Consider the following 19,511-nt stretch of genomic DNA (forward strand, 5'->3'; position numbering starts at 1 on the left):
GAAAAATGAAAAAAGATGACACTGGAAAGGTAAGCAGGAGTTAGACTCCAAGAAAGGGGGACTTCATTTTAAATGTGATGGTAAGCCATCAATTGCTTTATTCTAGCTTTGGTATTAAATACCCTAGAATTATGTATGAATTTGATTCAGCAGCTAAAGTAATATGTCTCTGAACTTTACTTGCTGAATTAGTAAACTTATAGGTTTTGTTATGATCAAAGCAATAAGAAAATACTGCATAGAAATAAGCCATCAATTGCTTTATTCTGGAAAGCAGATCTGGCTCAACTTATAAGAGTGTCCACCTACCATATGGGAGGTCCAGGGTTCAAACCTAGGGCCTCCTGACCTGTGTGATGAGCTGGCCCACGCACAGTGCTGATGCGCACAAAGAGTGCCATGCCACGCACGGGTGTCCCCTGGGTAGGGGAGTCCCACATGCAAGGAGTGCGCCCTGTAAGGAGAGCTGCCCCACATGAAATAAAGTACAGCCTGCCCAGGAGTGGCGCCACACACACAGAGAGTTGACGCAGCAAGATGATGCAACAAAAAGAGATATAGATTCCCAGTGCCGCTGACAAGAATATAAGCGGACACAGAAGAACACACAGTGAACAGACACAAAGAGCAGACAACTTGGGAGGCGGGGGGGAGAAAGAAAAAAAAATTGCTCTATTCTGGCTTTGGTATTAAATACCCTAGAATTACTATGAATTTGATTCAGGAGCTAAAGCAGTATGTCTTTGAACTTTATTTACTGAATTTCAGTAAACTTAAAGGTTTTGTTATGATCAAAGCAAAAAGAAAATGTCATATAGAAATAACAAACTTGAGCAACTACTGATATTCATATTACATACCTCTTGATAAAGATGATTTTATGCTTATTAGCCCTGCTAAACTATGTACAGAAGAAAATTGTTCATTTCAGGTACTGGATTTGAAAATAAGTGCTTTTATGTAACAGAACTAATGATGTATTTTAGCAATGTCTTATGAAAAGCTAAATTATATTATACATTATTGTAACTTGTAGAAAATATAACTTATATATAATCAAAGAGCTACGAATTTTTATATGACCTTGTATAAGGGGAGTTTCAATGATAATAAATGAGTTTTCCACTTTAAGAACTAGTAAAAAAAAAAAAAAAAGGACAGTTTAAGTGATCACTGCAGAAGCACTTAATACAAAAATATAAGCTTCCTGAGGAACCACCAAACCATCCTCCACAATACCTGCACTATTGTACATCCCCACCAGCAGTGGATAAGAGTTCCCTTTCCTCCATATCCACAATAAACAAGAAAATATTAAATTTCCATCCTGGGAAGTCCTGCTAGGCTCCCAAACAGAGGGCCGAGAATCTCTTGAGAATATAAGCAGTGCCTAATAAAAGACAACAGACCAATGTCAAGCCCTCAATATTAATGCACGTAACTATGAACTTCATTCTTCAAAAATTGCAACCTAGTGGTTATCATGGGTTCAAGGAGAGGGGAAGAGAAGAATGGATGGAGCATGGGGTATTTTTAGGCACTGGAATAGTTCTGCGTGATCTTGTAATGACAGATACAGGTCTTTATGCATTTTGTCAGAACTTATGAAAGTGTACAGTACAGAATGTGAACATAATGTAAATCACTGACCATGGATATTGGCAATACTTGTTTTTTTTTTTCTTCAATTGTAATAAATATACCATACTAATGTAAGATGATATTAATAGGGGAAAATGTGAAGGGAGAGGGGGTAGAAAGTATGGGAACCCCCAATATTTTCTATATGACTTTTCTGTTACCGAAAGCATCTTTGAAAATAAAGTGAAAAAAAGTAGGACACTGGAGGAACATACAGAAGAAGTTGTCACTGTACATAAAAGTTAACAGACCTTACGGAAATGAAAAACATTCTTTTTTAAAAATTTTATTTATTTTTAAAATTTTTTTCTTTGTTTTGGGTGAGGTTTATGATTGCAGAAGAGTCGCAACTGTGGCAGGAAAGGATGACTGGTGCAGGGTATCGGTGGTGGTGGGATCTGTGAGAAGGGGAACACCTGGGGCATGCTTCTATGGAAGATGAATGTTTGAAGTGGTCATGGGGTGTTGTCTTGGTGGGTAGAGAGCCACACAATAACCAAATGCATATTGAATTCCCATCCTGGGGAGTTCTGCTACAATCTCTAATAGTGACGAGATTCCATAGTGTACATGGGCAGTGCCTAGAGGAGGAGAACAGACCAATACGCCAGGCCCTTGATATTGATGCTTGTACTTACGAACCTTGTTCTTGTGAAACTGAAACTTACTTAACCTGGTACTATATATTATCGAAGAGTGACCTCGTGAAAGCCTCCTTGCTCAAATGTAACCTCTCTCAAAGTCAAACTCAGCATATAAACACACTACATGACTCCCAGGGATGAGCCTTCCTGGTACCAAAGGATTATTACTAAGTGCCAACTAGTGATGCATGTGGAAAAAGACCTTGATCAAAAAGGGGAAATATTAAATATAAATGAGTTTTTATGGCTAAGAGATTGTAAAGGGAATCGGGAGGTCATTCCAACGGTTACAGTTAAGCCGGTCTTAGGAAGATCTCGCTGACTGCCACAGTAAAGAGTGCCCCATGCAGGGGGTCTCCTGAGGGCATTAGAGACATCTGGACACTACAAGCAGGGCAGATAACCCCAGGAATTCAGCATCCTGTCAGTGGGTGCTTGGAATATGATAATCTATCCTCCCAATGTATCAGAGTTGGACTCATTTATAATTTTCCTACACATGGTTCTTATGCCCCTTTTATTTGAACCTATAATTAGCACTATACCCGTGTCCCAGAGACTTAAATCTTCCATGTGTTCATATGCTGGTTGAGCCCTGAATCTGAGCAGAGTTGCAGCCAACACCAATCCTCCAATTCATCGGACTCACCCAGGACAACTAACAAAAGGAAGATGACAGACAATGCCCATCCCAAAAAAACAGAGTATCTACAACTGTAAGCAAGACAATTCCACCCATCTGTCCAAGGGATCTAAAGCCCTCTCAATCAGAAGCAATAGTAGGCATTGCCATCCCAAAATCCTCTAGACAGAGGAATGAACAAACATAAAGGGGAATGTAACTATGGCCTAAAGTAGATTATTATTCTAGCAATGGAAGAACTTGTAACATTGGATAAAGGCAGGGGTCACCAGAGGTTCTGAGGGGAGGGAGAGGGACAAATATGTATACACAGGGTTTTTTTGGAACACTGGAATTGTTCTGCATGACCTTGCAATGACAGATACAGGCCATTATACATTTTGTCATAATCTATAAAATTGTATGGTACAAAGTGTTAACCATAATGTAAACTATAGTCCAATGCTTCAACATGTGTTCATCAGTTGCAACAAATATACTGCATACATGAAAGATTTGTTAATGGGGGGAGTGTGGGAGGGGGAGGGGTTGGGGTATATAGGAATCCCCTATCTTTTCAATGTAATATTTATGATATCTAAAGCTTCTTTAAAAATAATAATTAAAATTCCTGAGAAAAAAATGTATCACCACCCATTTACCACTACAGACTAATCACAATGTTGTACTTCCTGTTAGACAACTGTGTGACCCTGGAAATGTTACTTGACTACTCTCTGTCTAAATTTAAAGGACAATAACATACTTCATGTGGGTATGATGATGCAATGATTACATAAAATAGTTAAAATTTTTCACCTTTGACTAGATTAACAACAAACCATAATAGTTCTGATTAATAGCATTTATCTGCATCAAACATTGTTTCCTCAACATTTAAATAACTCTATAATAATTAATGCCCAACAGTTAGAAACAGATATGATCCCAATCTCTTCCTGTTAAACATCAGCACACGATATCCACAGACAAGAGAAAGCCTACCTACAGTTCCTCATCTATGCAGGAAATGAGTTGGGACTCATGAAGACATTAAAATATAATATTTTGAAAGACATTTATGTAGCAAGGATCTCATTTCAAATCATTAGAGGGATGCATAACCCCTAAAAGGTAAAAACTCCCCATATTTTTTAAGTCAACACAGTTCTATATTTGACAATATACTATCCTTAGTGTTAAAAGACTCAATTTTAAATCCTACTTGTTATAGCCACTAGCCATTAAAGAGTTTGAACAAGTCAATTAATCTCTTTGAGCCACACAGTTTCTTCATTTATAAAATGGAGCGCCCATCACCTACTTCACAGGCCGTATGAATGTTAATACAAATAAGAAAGTATATTAAAGTATCTGTAACACAACATATATTCTGCACAGGCCTCCCATGATAGTTCAACAAATGCTTTCTTACTTAGTTACTCTCAATTCTGTTTGGTTGGTTGGTTCAAATATTACAAAGAAGTGGCACATGATCTTGGATAAGAAGATAAGATTCTACAGTCAGCTACCTGGGTTCAAACCTCAGTTCTACCACTTACCAGATGCATAACTTGGAGGAAGTTATATTAAACTTCTCTAAGATTCAGGTTCCACATCTAAAAAATGAGGGTAAAAGAGATAATATATACAAAGTCTTTAGCTTAGTTTCCAGTCCAAATAAATGCTCAATAAATTCTGGCTAATATTATTGCTATCATTTAATATAAAATCTGTGAGGCATATTTAGATATGTACCCCAGAAAAAAACATGTTCTTAATCTTGATCAACTCTATGGGTGTAAATCCACTGTAAATAGGTCTTTTGAAGATACTGTTTTTTGTTAAAGTGTGGTCAACTAAATAAGGATGGGCCTTAAACTTACTACTGGAGGCCTTATAGAGAAAGCCACAGGGGGGAGCCAGAAGTCAATGGAACCTGGAAAAGAAAGGAGTGGACAAGGAAAGTCAGGGATTGTCAAGAATTGCCAGCCCACCAGAACAACTAATGACCTTGGGAGGAAACAAGCCTTCCATCCTCCAAAACTCTGAGATAATCAACTCCCATTGCTTAAGTCAATTCATTATGTGGTACTTGTCCTAACCGCCAGAAAACTCAGACAAACTATAAAAACAATCATTAGATTTTTAAAAGTAACCATTCTGGATAACTTGACAGTAAAATTAATTTACAAATGTCAAGAATATCAAAATATATGCACTCAAATTGCTATGAAATTTGCATAAAAAGCAAACAGCTGGAATTCAGGTTCTCAAGCTACTCAACCACATTCTCAACTGCTCAGTTTGGGTGTCACATATATCTCAAAATACAACTTTTTTTAAAAAAACCAAACGAGTCAAATGTATTTCTTCTATGTATTCACACCAGTCCCTACCCATTCCAATGTAATCTTTTTGCTGCCACTGCAATGTTTCTAAACAGCATATTGTAAGTTGATACCAAAACCATCAAGAGTATCTACAAATAGAGAATTCTGACCTTCTGAAAGGTCTCCATCTCCCTACCCTTCAAGGACATAGTCTTGAACATTTGCAAAGGAACCTGAGCTTCTATTTCCCAATATTACTCCTAATCCAGATAACTTAAATAGAAGAACCTTCCTAATTCAAATTCCTGGAGAATTAGAGTAATCACAATTGCTGGATATCAACAGGGCTGGCCAGAGGCCGGGAAGGGGAAGCACTGCTGGATGAGTGTCATTTGGATTAAGATTGATTTAGTTCCTAGAGTCATTTGCTATATATGCACACAACAGTAATAATTACACATTTCAAGAAAGAGGTCAACAAAACATTGATTTAACATAGTGTCTTTCAATTTAAATGGACACCAGATTCAGATGGGACGTTATAAAAATGTCAACAGCATATTGGAGCTGGCAGAAGAAAGATTCAATGAACTTGAAGATAAAACAATAGAAATTAGTCAGTCTGAGGAGCAAAAAGAAAAAAAACAATGAAGAAAAGAGAACAGAGCCTGAGAGAACTGCTGGATTCCAGCATGTGTACCAAAATACACACTATCCAAATAAGATAAACTCAAAAGAGATATATACCAAAACACATTGTAATTAAACTAATGAATGCCAAAGACAAAGAAAGATTCCTGAGATCAGGAAGACATGAAAGAAAAAACTGTCAACCACTAATTCCATATCTGGCAAAACTGTCCTTCAAAATTAAGGGAGAGATTAAGGAATTCTGAGATAGACAAAAGCTGAAGAATTCATCACTAGACCATCCCTATAAGAAATGCAAATGGAAGTTGTTTGAGTTGAAAGGAAATACACTCAACAATATCAAAGCCCCATGAAGAAATAAAGATTGCTAGTAAAGGCAATGACATGGATAAATACAATCCCAGTATTACTGTATTTTTTGGTTCATTACTACACTTTTTACTTCTTAACCAATCTAAAATGCAAATGAATAAAATGAAATGCTCAACCAATGGTTCTGGACTTGTGCTGTATTAATACTGTAATTTGTGACAATATAAAGATAGAGGGATGGAGGAATATAGGAACATAATCTGTATGTACTACTGAAAATGCATTGGTATCAAGTCAAAGGAGATTTACAGATTTAGGATGTTAAATTTAAACCCCATGGTAAACACAAAGAAAATATAAAAATACGCACAGGAGGAAATTAGAAGGAATTCTATAATGTCCAACTAAAAAGTAAAAGTAGTAAAAGACTGATTAAATTAAAAATTAGGTAGTAGTGGAAGAATTGAGTGAAAATAAAGGTATAAGACTAACAACTAAAGGCAAAACATGATCCTGGACTGGCTCTAACAATGGAGGAGAAAATACCCAAAAGGACATTAAGACACATGAAAAAAACTGGAGTATAGACAGTAGGTTTTATATCAATGTTAAATTACTTGAACTTGACAATTCAAGTTCAACCAGTTAAGGTGGTTACAGAAGTGAATATTCTTGTTCTCAGGAAATGTACATGAAAGATTAAGTATTCAAGGCACATGATGTATATACAACTTACTCTCAAATGTCTGGAAAACAGATAAACAGATAAAAGACAGATAGACAGAATGATAGGTAAATTTAACAAAACGTTAAAATTGGTAGACATGGGAATTTGAGTGGGGGGGTATGTTGAAATTCTCTTTATAAAATTTGTATTCTTTTTGCAATTGCCCTGTGAGTTTGAAATTATTTTGAAATAAAGATTTTTTTAAAAAAAAATAAAGGTCTGAGGCTTACAAAAAACCAAGAGCAAAATAACAGAAGTCTTACATTATCAGTAGCTACTTTAAAGAAAACAGTTAAACTCAGATACACAAGCAGAATGAAAGTGAAAGGATAGGGAAAAAACAGTCCATGAAAATAGTGACCAAAAGAGAGTGGAGGTGGCTATACAAATATCAGACAAAATAGACCTTAAGTCAAAATTGTTAAAAGGGACAAAGATGTACTATATATAGATAAGAAGGGCCAATTCATTAAGAAGACATAACAATTACAAACATTCATGTACCCATCAACAGAGCCTCAAAATACATGAAGCAAACATTAACAGAATTGAAGGGAGAAATAGCTCTACATTAATAGGAGATTTTTAATACAACACTTTCAATAATGGCTTGAAAATCTAGACAAGATCAATAAGGAAATAGAGGACTTGAATGGTATTTTAACTAGACCCAGCAGACATATATACATGGATTATCAGGTAACTGGTATCAGTATCAAGTGGAATTCATCATTCTCAGGATCCTGTTGTTTTTTTTTTTATCAGCCATCCTAGTGTCAGTATTATAAAGTCAATAATCACACCTTTCATTTAATTATATAGGAAATTCAAAGTTTCCAAAATTTTGCTGTCTTAAAGAGATACATACAATTATTTTTAAACTATACAAAGTATTAATCATACGAATAACCCAAACTACTAAGATGTTATAACTTCAAAATTTTTATAAGAATGACCAGTTATAAAATTTATATTTTATTTCTAGATATACAATGAATTGTCATGTGATCTTCAATGACTCACATCTTTCATCACCTCAATCATCTATACAAAGTGGAGCAAGAATTTAGGAATCAGAATTATTGATAAGTTATAAAAATTAAGGAAATAATCATAGGGTACCTTGAGCTCCTTAGAGATAGGCTTATTACTAAAAAATTTAATAGAAAAGAGACTTTGTATACTGCTCCTAGTTAAGACCAAAGCCCATCCACACATGGTCCACCATCCCAAGATTAACTACACTTACATAAAAACAATGCACTGTCTTCACATGGGACACAGCAGAGGAAACGAAAGGACACACACTGCAAGGCAAGGTGTGTTAAGGAAAATGAGATTCTAGTCTTCCACCACCATCAACTGACTCAAAAACTGACTCCCCTGTTTGTGAAACACAGATACTATCCCAAATACCTTTCAGGATGTCATTAATGGTTTCAGGAAAAAATACTTTGCAAATGATTAAATCCTTCATAAAGATAAATTAGCATTACTAGAAATAATCTCAATTCTCTACATTATAACTCAAATACATTATAATATAATTCAAATATATTCAAACTCTTAGCCTTACATATCACCTGAATCAAACCTGCATAAACCTTATTTTTATTTATACAGATAAATATGATTTTCAGTTTACCATTATACTAAAAAATCAGAACCTTTCTAAAAGAAGGTGGGTTGTGGGTGGGACATGCATTGTAATTCAGGATTGGTATGACCGGTGTTAAGACACTATGGATATAAACAGAGATTTAAGTGTGTAGTATATTTTAACATTTTTATTGTGAAAGGTAACACAGAGTAATAAATTTGCCTAAAACAAAAATGTACGACTCAAGAATTTATTACAAACTTGAGTTACTACAATTCAGATCTACAAAAAAGAACATCATCAGCACTCCCAAGTTTCCCAGTACCCTTCAAAATCTCTAAGAGGTGACTATTTTCTTGACAAAACACTTCCCTTACATATAACGACACTATATTCGGGTTCTCCAGAGAAACAGAACAAACAAGAGATACATGCATACATGTATATTTTTTTATTAAGAGATTTATTATAGGAAATGGCTCATGTGTCCCTGTAGATTGGCAAGTCTGAATTCCACTGGGCAACCCAACCTGCAAGTTGGGAACTCAATGGTAACAGAGAATTCCCCAGGAGCAGCTGGAAATTGGTAATGCTAGTAAAGGTGACAATGAATTCCGAAAAGCTGGCTTAAGTACAGCCAGCTTTCTGACTGCTGAATCCTCCAATCTCCTTAAGACCTCCAACTGACTGGATGAGAAGATTCCTCTCATTGTTAAACGCAATCTCCTTTGTTGACTGTAGATGTAAACAGCCATAGATTCAGTTAATCGACTAAAGATTTAAATCCACAAAATACCCCGAGAGTAACAATCAGGCCCAGAACTTGCTTGACCAAACAAATGATACAATAACCTAGCCAAAATGACACAAGAAATTAACCATCAAAAACACAAAAGACAAGAAGGATGGAAGAAGATACTCCATGCAAACACTAATCCCCAGAAGAAAAGCTAAAGTGGCCAAATTAATGTCAGCAAAGTAAATTTCACAACATATTAACAGAGATAAGGTTAAGAGGACTCAATTCATCAGGAAGACATAAAAATATTAAGTATGCATGCACCATGAAATGAAAGGAGAAACAGATGAATACACAATTGATGCTGAAGATTGACACCTCTCTAAGCAATTACTGGAACATTTAGACAGAAAACCAGGAGGGATATAGAAGTCTTGAAGAACACTATCAACCAATTTGACCTAAATAACATTTTAGAAAGCTCCACTAAACGATATCACAATACATTCTTCTCAAGAACATGCAAAACATTAATACCATAGCTTGTGCCTTGTAACAAATCTCAACAAACTGAATAGAACTTAAATCATTCACGTTATGTTCTTAGACCACAAAAGAAATTAGAAAGCCACAACAGAAAACCATCTAGGAAAGTGATCAAATATTTGGAAATTAAATGAGTCAAAGGGAAAAAAAAACCAGAAAGGAACATTAATTCTTTGAACCCTATGTAAATGAAAACACAATATAAACTTTGTAGGATGCAGAAGGAGGGAAATTTAAAAGATTAAATGTTGATATAGGAAAACAATCAAATCAATGACCTAAGTTTCCACTTCAAGATACTGGGGGGAAAAATGATGAAGCCCAAAATAAGTAGAAAAAGAATAATAATAAAGATGTTTTTAAAAGCCAATGGAGGGAAGCGGATTTGCCTCAATGGATAGAGCATCTGCCTATACATGGCAGGTCCAAGGTTCAAACCCAGGGCCTCCTGACCCGTGTGGTGAAGCTGGCCCACGTGCAGTGCTGATGTGTGCAAGGAGTGCCATGCCATAAAGGGGTGTCCCCAGCATAGGGGAGCCCCATGCACAAGGAGTGCACCCTGTAAGGAGAGCTGCCCCATGCGAAAAAAGTGCAGCCTGTCCAGGAGGGGGCTGCACACACAGAGAGCTGACACAGCAAGATGACACAACAAAAAGAGACACAGATTCTTAGTGCCACTGACAAGAATACAAACAGACCCAGAAGAACACACAGCAAATGGACACAGAGAGCAGACAACTGGGGGGGGGAGGGGAGAGGGGGGAGAAATAAATTTTAAAAAATTTTTTTAAATAAATAAAAACCAATGGATGTGGCTCAAGTGATAAGGTCTTTGCCTACCATATGGGAGGACCTGGGTTTGATCCCTGGCACCTCCTGGTCAAGAAGAGAAAGCGTTCCTGTGCGGCAATCCAGTGCCCATGGGGTGAGCCATGTACCCACATGGTTGCCTGCATGGTGAGCCAAGAGCCCACATGGTGAGCCAAATGCCCACACGGGGCCTGCGTGGTAAACCTAGTGCCTGCATGGTGAGCGAGTGCCCATGTGATAAGCAGAATGTCCGCACAGTGAGCCAGTGCCCACGCAACGAGTCAGTGCCACACGGTGAGCTGAATGCACACACAGCAAGCTAAGTGCCTGTGTGGTGATCCAGTGCCCATGCAAGTCATACAGCAAGATGATGACGCAACAAAAAGACACAAAGGGGGAGAGTCAAAGTGTAGCCCAGCAGAGACCAGGAATTGAGGTGGAGCAATTGATACGAACCTTTCTCCACATCAGAAGTCCCCAGGATTGAATCCCAGTGAATCCTAGAGGAAAAAAATGAGAAAAGAAGACAAAAAGAGAAATAGATATAGAAGATCACACAGCAAATGGACACAGATCACAAAAACAGCAGGGCGGAAGGGGAGAGGAAGAAAAAACTGGTTTACTGAAAAGATTAATAATATTGATAAACCTATAACTAATCAAGAAAAATACAGATAGGTAGATAAATAGAAATCCTAAATTACCAAAACCTTGAACAAAGATAATCACTACAGGGACGCATATGTGGCTCAACAGCTAGAGTGCCCACCAACCATATAGGAGGTCCAAGGGTTCAATACCCAGGGCCTCCTGGCTCATGTGGTGAGCTGGCCCACGCATAGTGCTGCTGCTCACAAGGAGTGCTGACCCATGCAGTGATGCCCCCGCATAAGGGTGCCCCCCATGCAAGGAGTAGCCCCTGCAAAAGGAGAGCCACCCCACGCGATACCGCAGTCTGCCCAGGAGTAGTGCCACACACACACACAGAGCTGACACATCAAGATGACACAACAAAAAGAGACACAGATCCCCAGTGCTGCCTGATGAGAATACAAGCGGAGAAGAACACACAGCTAATGGACACAGAGAACGGACACCGGGGCGGGGGGCGGGGGGGGGGGGGCGGAATCTTTACTTTAAAAAAAGGTAATAACTACAGATCCCCCTCAAACATTAAAAGGTAAGAAAATATAACATGCACCTTTACACCAATAGGTTTGACAACTTACATAAAATGAACAAATTCCTTGACAGACAAACCAAAGCACATTCAAGAAGAAATAAGATAATATGAATAGTCTTATAACAGTTAAAGAAGTTGAACCTGTAGTATGAAACCTTCCCACATAAATTTCAGGCCCTGGTGAATTATACCAAACACTTAAAGAAGAAGAAATAACACCAATTCTATGCAAAATTTTCCAGTTGCAAAAAGCCCTCCTACTTGCTCTGTAAGACCAGCATTATCCTGCTACCAAAACCAGACAAAAGCATTATAACAAACCAATGTGCACTATGAACACAGATGGAAAAACTGCTAACAAATTTTTAGCAAGGGATTCCAGTAATAAATAAAAAGTATAACACCATCAGGAACAGGTAGGATTTATCACAAAATTCATGATTGGTTGCTTCAATATTCAATCACTGCAATTCATCATATTAACAAATCATAAAAGAAGAAATGATGTCAAAAAAAGCATTTAACAAAAATTTACACCCATTCAGGATTTTACAAAAGAAAAGAAAACCTCTTTGCAATGTAGTGAATAGAGAGAACTTTCTAAATCTAATAAAGGGTATGTATGAAAAACCTATAGCTAACATCATACTTAATGGTGAAAGACTAAATGCGTTCCACTTAAGATTTGCAGCAAGGCAAGGTTGTCAGCTCTCAGCACTTTTATCCAACACTGTAGGGGGACTAAAAGCATGTGTAATAAGGCAAGAAAAAGAAAGGAAAGACAAAGTTGAAAGAGAAAATAAAAGTCTGTATTCACAGACAAGATGAATTTAGGACATTTGAAGGAATCTACAAAAAAGCCACTAGAACTAATAATGAACTCAGTAGAATCTCAATGTTGGGGATTGAATCATGTCCCCCACAAAAGGCATGTACAGGTCCCAACCTCTGGTCCTGTGGGTGTGAGAACCCATTTGTAAACAGGACCTTTGAAGATGTTATTAGTTAAGCTGTGCCTTCATTCAATATGGAAAAGATAAAGAAAGAGAAGCCACAGGAGAAGCAAGAACCTAAAAGTCAATGGAACCAGAAAGAGAAAGAAGACATCACCACTGCACAATGCCATGTGACAGAAAAGCCAAGGCACTCCAAAGATTGCTGGCCAGTCTAAAGATAAAGACCTTGAGGAAGAAAGCCTTGCAACCTCTGAAACTGTGAGCCAATAAATTCCTGTTGTTAAGTCAATCCATTGTATGATATTTGTTTTAGCTTAGCTGAGAAACTAAAACATCAAATTACAAAGTTTTATATAGAAATCAATTAATTTCTATATACTAGCAAGAAACATTGGAAACTGATATTTTTAAGTTACCATTTACAGTAATGTAATAAAAATTATAAAATAATTAGGGATGATTTTTACAAAATATGTATAAGGCCTTACACTGAAAACTACAAAACATTTCTGAGGAAAATTAAAGATTTAAATAAATGTAGAGACACCAAGTTAATTCATTAGGAGCCTCAATGTCTTTACAGGGAGCGGAGGTAGCTGAAGTGCTTGAGTGCCTGCTTCCCATGTACGAGGTCCTGGGTTAGATACACTGTACCTCTTAAAAACAAACAAACAAACAACAACAAAAACCAACTCTCATTGGGGAACAAATGTAGCTCAGTGGTTGAGCACCTACTTCACACACGAGTCCTGGGTTCAATCCCCAGTACCTCCTAAAAATATTACATTCTCCCAAAATAATCTATAAGTCAAAGCATTCATAATCAACATTCCAGTAGACATTTTTGTAGACTAACTGATTCTAAAATACAATGAGAAACAGAAGGGACCTAGAATAGCCAAAACAACTTTGAACTGGAATAATAACATTAGAGGATTTATACCACCTGATTTTAAGACTTAATATAAAGCATAGAAATCAAGACAGCACAGTACTGTCATAAGGCCTGATAGAGAGCTCAACAGAACAGAGTCCAGAAATAGGTCCACACATAATGGTCAAATGATTTTCAAGGAAGGTGCCAAAGTAATTAGTAATTTAACAATCTTTTCAAAAATGCTGCTGAAGCAATTTGATATCCATATGCAAAGAAATAAACCTCAACCCTTCCCTCACACCATATACAAAAAATTACCACAAAATGTATATCATAGACCTAAATACAAGAGTTAACAATATAAAAGTTCTAGAAGAAAATCCATGTAGGCTTGAATTAATGAAAGATTTCTCAAATAGCATTCAAAACCCATGAACCATAAAAAAACACCAAAAAAGGGAGAGAGAAACAAAAAGAAAACGAACTTCATCAAAATGAAAAACTTTTGTACCTTAAAATACACTAAGAAAAGGGCAAGACAAGCCACAGAATGGAAGAAACTATCTGCTGAATAAATTTATGATAAAGGACCTGTCTCCAGAATATAGAAATAACTCTTACAACTCAGTAATAAAAAGATAAAAATAATTTTTAATGAAAAACAGATTTGACTAGACGCTCATCAAAGAAGACAAATGGCAAAACAGAAAAGTACATGAAAAGATGTACTACACTGTACAACACCACTAGTCATTTGGAAAATACAAATTAAAACCACAATGCTATACCACTATATATCCACAACAGTGGCTAAAATTATAAAAATTGACAATACCAAGTTTCAACAAGGATGTAGAAAAACTGGAAATCTCATGATTAGCTGGTGGGAACACCAATTATCTCTAGAGATGAAAGGAATGATATCTTTCCTTAAAAAATGGTAAAAGCAATGGCTAGACAGGAATTTAGAATGCCAAAACCACACAGAATTTCAAAACCTCATGCTTGCCCACAAGTCACAAGTACAATGCCAATTAGTACTGAAAATAAACGCTAGTGCTTAAGCAGTAAACTTGTCTTAAAAAGAAAACTAGCAGAATTTCACTGTAACTACTCAGAAATGTTCTTACACAAACTACAAAACCCACATTTCAAAATAAGAATCAAGTTTCCAAAAAGTAACACCACTCCAAATCCTCCAGATAAAACTGATATCCACTCCAACAGAAATTCCCAGTAAGTAAATTCAGCAAGGCTTTCCCTTGTTTTAAAGAGGTAAGTTTAAAAGAGAAATCAAGAAAAAAATAAAATTTTTTTACAAATTCATGAATTTATATTCATAAATTAAAACAGAAAAGTAAACAAACCTTTAAATATGGTATGAATATAACCTTTAGTCATATTTCCTGGCACTTTGGAAAGCCCAGGAAGCAAAGCAGTTCTAAGACTGGGGGCGGGGGGGTTGGGAGGAGAAGAGAGAGAACTAGGAGAAATTTTGCCAATCCTTTATGCCACACACCTTCAACTTTCTACTCCAAATTAGGGCAGAGTTATAGGGAAAATCCCTAATCTGAGGCTCTTCAGTCAACATATGAACCTACGTAAAAGGAAAGAGCATTTCTTATTTAAGAAGTACTCATAGTAAACCCTGTGAGTATTTAACTCAATGCAATCGAGCAAGCCACAGAAAGACTGTCATGAAAAATAAAACACTGTCTATATCCTTAGAGTCTAGTGGAGGAGGCATCATAGAAGAGTCCCTAAAGCTTTAACATGACCCAATATATAAAAGCTGAAATGCCCAAAGACGTCCCTCACTGAGATTCAGAGAAGATGCTCTGGGCTACGGGCATGAGAACAGCTAAATTTCTATAGTGCTTTACATTCAAATCACTTGGTTTTGAGCAGTTACTGTACAAAAGAAAAGAAATATATTAGAAATGGACGATGGTGAGAAAATTTTTTAAATTTAGAACATTCCAAGATTTATAGAAGACTAACCAAGCACTATATTTAAAAATGAGAATTGAACTTCATTATTCCCATCCTGCCTGTACATACATGAGTTTTGGAAGGAGGGATACTGTACTTCAATTGGAAAAACAATCCCTTTTCTACTAGTTCTCCAAACTGAAGGATATCATTAAATGAGTTGTTCTTCAGTCAAATTATAACAAGAAAAATATATAGCCATATGAAACTAATATTGGAATATTTTAACAAAAAACTCAATTTATAAATTCATAAAAAGTAATTTTTTTCTGCCATATCATTATTAAAGGAAAAATACAGATCTTATGTTAAATAGCAAAACTACTTTTGAAACAACAAAATCAAAGGTTTTTTTAAAAAAGTTATCCTTGCCAAGTTTTTTACTGACGATCATCAGGCTTGAGCAATGATACCTGATACTTAAAATGCTAATGTTAACTTACAACACACTAAAAATATCCCCCATCAACATTTTTCAAAGTTACAATATTTTAAAATATTCTAGGTATAAATACAATTCATTTTTCAACTTTGTGTAGAAGATGGGAATCAGATACGGTTTCACTCATGAAAATTTTTAAAGAGGTCTACACATCTTATTGACATATTAGGAACATTAATCTAGACCAGTGTAATTTTTTAATCAAAATGTACTACTCCATAGCTTTGCAAATATGGGCTCATGACTTAAGGCAATAAAGGAAGTCACCAAAAAATGCTCACATTTTAAAAAGGCCTCCTAAAACTGCTTGTTTCTCTGACCCTACTCATCTCTGAAGAGGTATAGATTTGTCCACTTTATATTTCACTTGAAAATCTTTCCTCAACTTACATAACTCATGTCCTCCAACCCCTCCTTCCTCTTACTGCCACAGTAAAACCATTCTACCTACTCTAGATTTTTTTTCTTTATTTTTCAAATAAAGAGTAATTGATGTGGGATATGAAAGAAGTAGAAAAGGTAAAAGGGTAGCAAATTATTTCAGTATGTCAGACAAAAATATAAGAGAAATTGCCAGTGACAATTTTATGCCTTTCAAGTGCATTTTACAAATGTCCTTAATTGGTCTACATTAATCCTCGAACCAAACTCTAAAATGACAACCATTCTAGCTCACAAGAACAACCTCATTGTTAAAAAAAAACATTCCCTTTGTGTTTGAAAACACAACATAGAAACATAGGGGAAAAAAACAGTCTCAAAGAAATATCACCAAAAAGTGCAGTTGAATATGACCCTTGCAGAAAATTCTTCTTTGTTCCTTTTTCACAAAATACAAATCCTTAAAATAGAAAAAAAAAAAAAGCACAATTACTAAAATTACTAATCTACCTTAACGCTAAGGAAGCATTAAATATTCATATTCAAGATTTTCAAATCCCAGCACTCAAAACCAAGCCTGGCATTTAGCTCCACAAGTACTTGTTGAAAGGTGGAAAAATAATTTTTAAAAAAATCAGTTGTTTGGGAAGCAGCTGGGGCTCAATTGATTGGGCTCCCATCTACCATATGGGAGGCCCTAGGTTCGCATCCCAGGGCCTCATTCTGAAGGCAGGCTGGCCCACCGCCCACAGAGAGCTGATGGCCCATATCTGTGGGGAGCTGGCACAGCAAGATGATGCAACAAAGGGAGACAAGCAGACACAGAAGAATGCGCAGTGAATGGACACTGAGAGCAGAGAGCAAGCAAGCCGCAAGGGGGGAGGGGTGGATAAATAAAAAATAAATAATTCTTTATTTTTTAAAAATCAATTGTTTTATTTGGTTAATTAAAAAATTAACCAACTAAATATTTCTTAATGTCACAAATTCGTTCTGAGGGGAAGTTTTACACAAATTTGCAGTAAATAGCTATGCGCTTCAAGATTCAAAAAAAGTTCTCCTAGGTCCCATTTTCCATTCCTTTATATTACACAATATGCTTTATATTTACCAGATACACACATCCTACCAAATTTACCACTTTTGATTAAATAGTTGAAAATGATCATTGTATTACACTCTCACTTTAAAAAGAAAATTTTCAATGAGTAGGTAATTCCCAATGTCATAAAAATGTGTGTATTCAAATATAATGTAAGTGTGCTTGCACTTACGGTCAAATGTTTTTATATTAACAAATTAAGTATTAAGAGCTTGAACTTTAAGATGTATACACAGACATAAAATAAACCTTTTTTTGCAAGGTTTACGAAAAGCTAATTTCTACTTTTAATCCAATTTTACTGAAATGTAGAATGCAAATTCAGTTGCATTACCAATTTTTAAAATCTAAGGATACAAACTAAAACTATATATCATGGGTCCTCAAACTAAACAAAACTAATTATTTTTCAATTTTTTTTTTTTAGGTACCAAAGTCAGGGATTGAACACCAGACCTCAAATGTGGGAAGTAAACACCCAACCACTGAACCACATTGGCTCCCCTGAGTTGGTTTTCTCATTTGTTTGTTGTTTTTAGGAAGCACTGGGACTGAACCTGGGACCTCCCATGTGGGAAGCAGGCACTCAACCACTTAAGCCCCCGCAATCTATTTTTACACCAGTTTGTATATCACAATAGGAATTAAAATTTAGCAAATTGTGCCACGTATATAATGGATGAAAGCCAATTTGATACTTACAGATATTGGTACACATTCTTATATCAATATTCATTCCTAAATCCCATAAATGTATTGTCATTGACAGCTTGTTTTATACAAAGTTCTCAATTACTTAAAAGGCAATACTGGAAAAAAAAGAAGTTCTTACAGTTCTTTCATTTTAATCTATACTGAAACATCACTTTCACCTTCAAAAAATAAAACAAAACTAAAATATTAAAGCTACAGCCAGTTCTCATTAAATGTCATATACTGAATCTTTAAATACCATTGCTTCTTTCTGCCCAGCTAGGAGCAAAGACAACTTGGACCTCTAATTGCTATCCCTCCAAAACCAACTTCCCATAAACCTATGTTGTCATTAACCTGGACTGCAGGCCATAACCCAAACTGTCAAGTGCTATAATTTTGTTCAATTTTTACCTCAGCCTGGAAACAACCTCCCCCCGATTTCTTATCTGGATCAAATGTTCAGTTAATCCCCAAGACATCTTTACCACTACCATCACTTCCAGGGGATAGAATTATTATAGTTAGTTTTTAAGTATGAATCTCCTCTCTTATACCAGACACTTTTTTTTAAGGGATGGATCTTTGTAACTTGCTTCATTTTTTATATCCCTGATGTCTAGAGTCAATGTATAGCACACAATTCATTCATTCAATATAATTCACTTAGTAAATATTTACTAACACACAATATATTCCAGACACTTTTCTAGGTACTAGGGATAAATCTCTATGACTCTTGGAACTTTAATTCTAGTGGGGGAAGTCAAGATGAATAAGAAATATATATTACATAGTAGAGCTAAGTAGAAAGTCCTTAAAAACAAGGACAGGAAAAGGAATAGCATCGGAGGGAAGGGCTTAAAATTTTAGAAAAGGTATCTGAGGAAGGCCTAATGCAATAATAATAATGACAACAGGGAGAACAAATGGAACACAGCAAAAAATAACACTGGAGTAGTTATCATGTTAATCAGTATTCTAATTGCTTTACATATATTAACTGATGTAAAGCTAACTACAACCTCATTAATTATCCTTAGGGGAAAACTGAAATTCCAAGAAATAAACAGCCAAGGATAAGAACCTATGTTCTATGTATAACTACAACTCAGTTAATACTTTTTTAATGAATTAAAGAAATGGATAAATAAATGCCTACAGTAGCAAAAGATTTCAAAGACAGCAGAGCAAATCTCAATTTCAGAGGACTGATACATTTGAGCAGATTTGGATTACACACTACACATCAATACCTAT

At 35.9% G+C, this 19,511-nt stretch overlaps 1 protein-coding gene across 12 annotated transcripts in view; it reads right to left on the reverse strand.

The window, feature by feature from the left end:
- The window catches only part of MEF2A (myocyte enhancer factor 2A), a 195,142-nt gene that overhangs the window by 132,519 nt on the left and 43,112 nt on the right, over positions 1 to 19,511 (reverse strand). For 2 of the 12 annotated variants that reach the window (XM_071214334.1, XM_071214333.1), the window contains exons 1-2: positions 4,794 to 4,847; positions 4,470 to 4,526 (exon numbers count right to left, since the gene is read on the reverse strand). The exons of the other annotated variants lie outside the window; for them this stretch is intronic. The gene's annotated coding sequence lies outside the window, so the exon portion shown is untranslated. Of the gene's footprint in view, positions 1 to 4,469; positions 4,527 to 4,793; positions 4,848 to 19,511 lie in introns of those variants that run through there. 12 annotated transcript variants of the gene reach the window in all.

Source organism: Dasypus novemcinctus, chromosome 3 (assembly GCF_030445035.2).
Source record: "Dasypus novemcinctus isolate mDasNov1 chromosome 3, mDasNov1.1.hap2, whole genome shotgun sequence".
Classification (NCBI taxonomy): domain Eukaryota; kingdom Metazoa; phylum Chordata; class Mammalia; order Cingulata; family Dasypodidae; genus Dasypus; species Dasypus novemcinctus.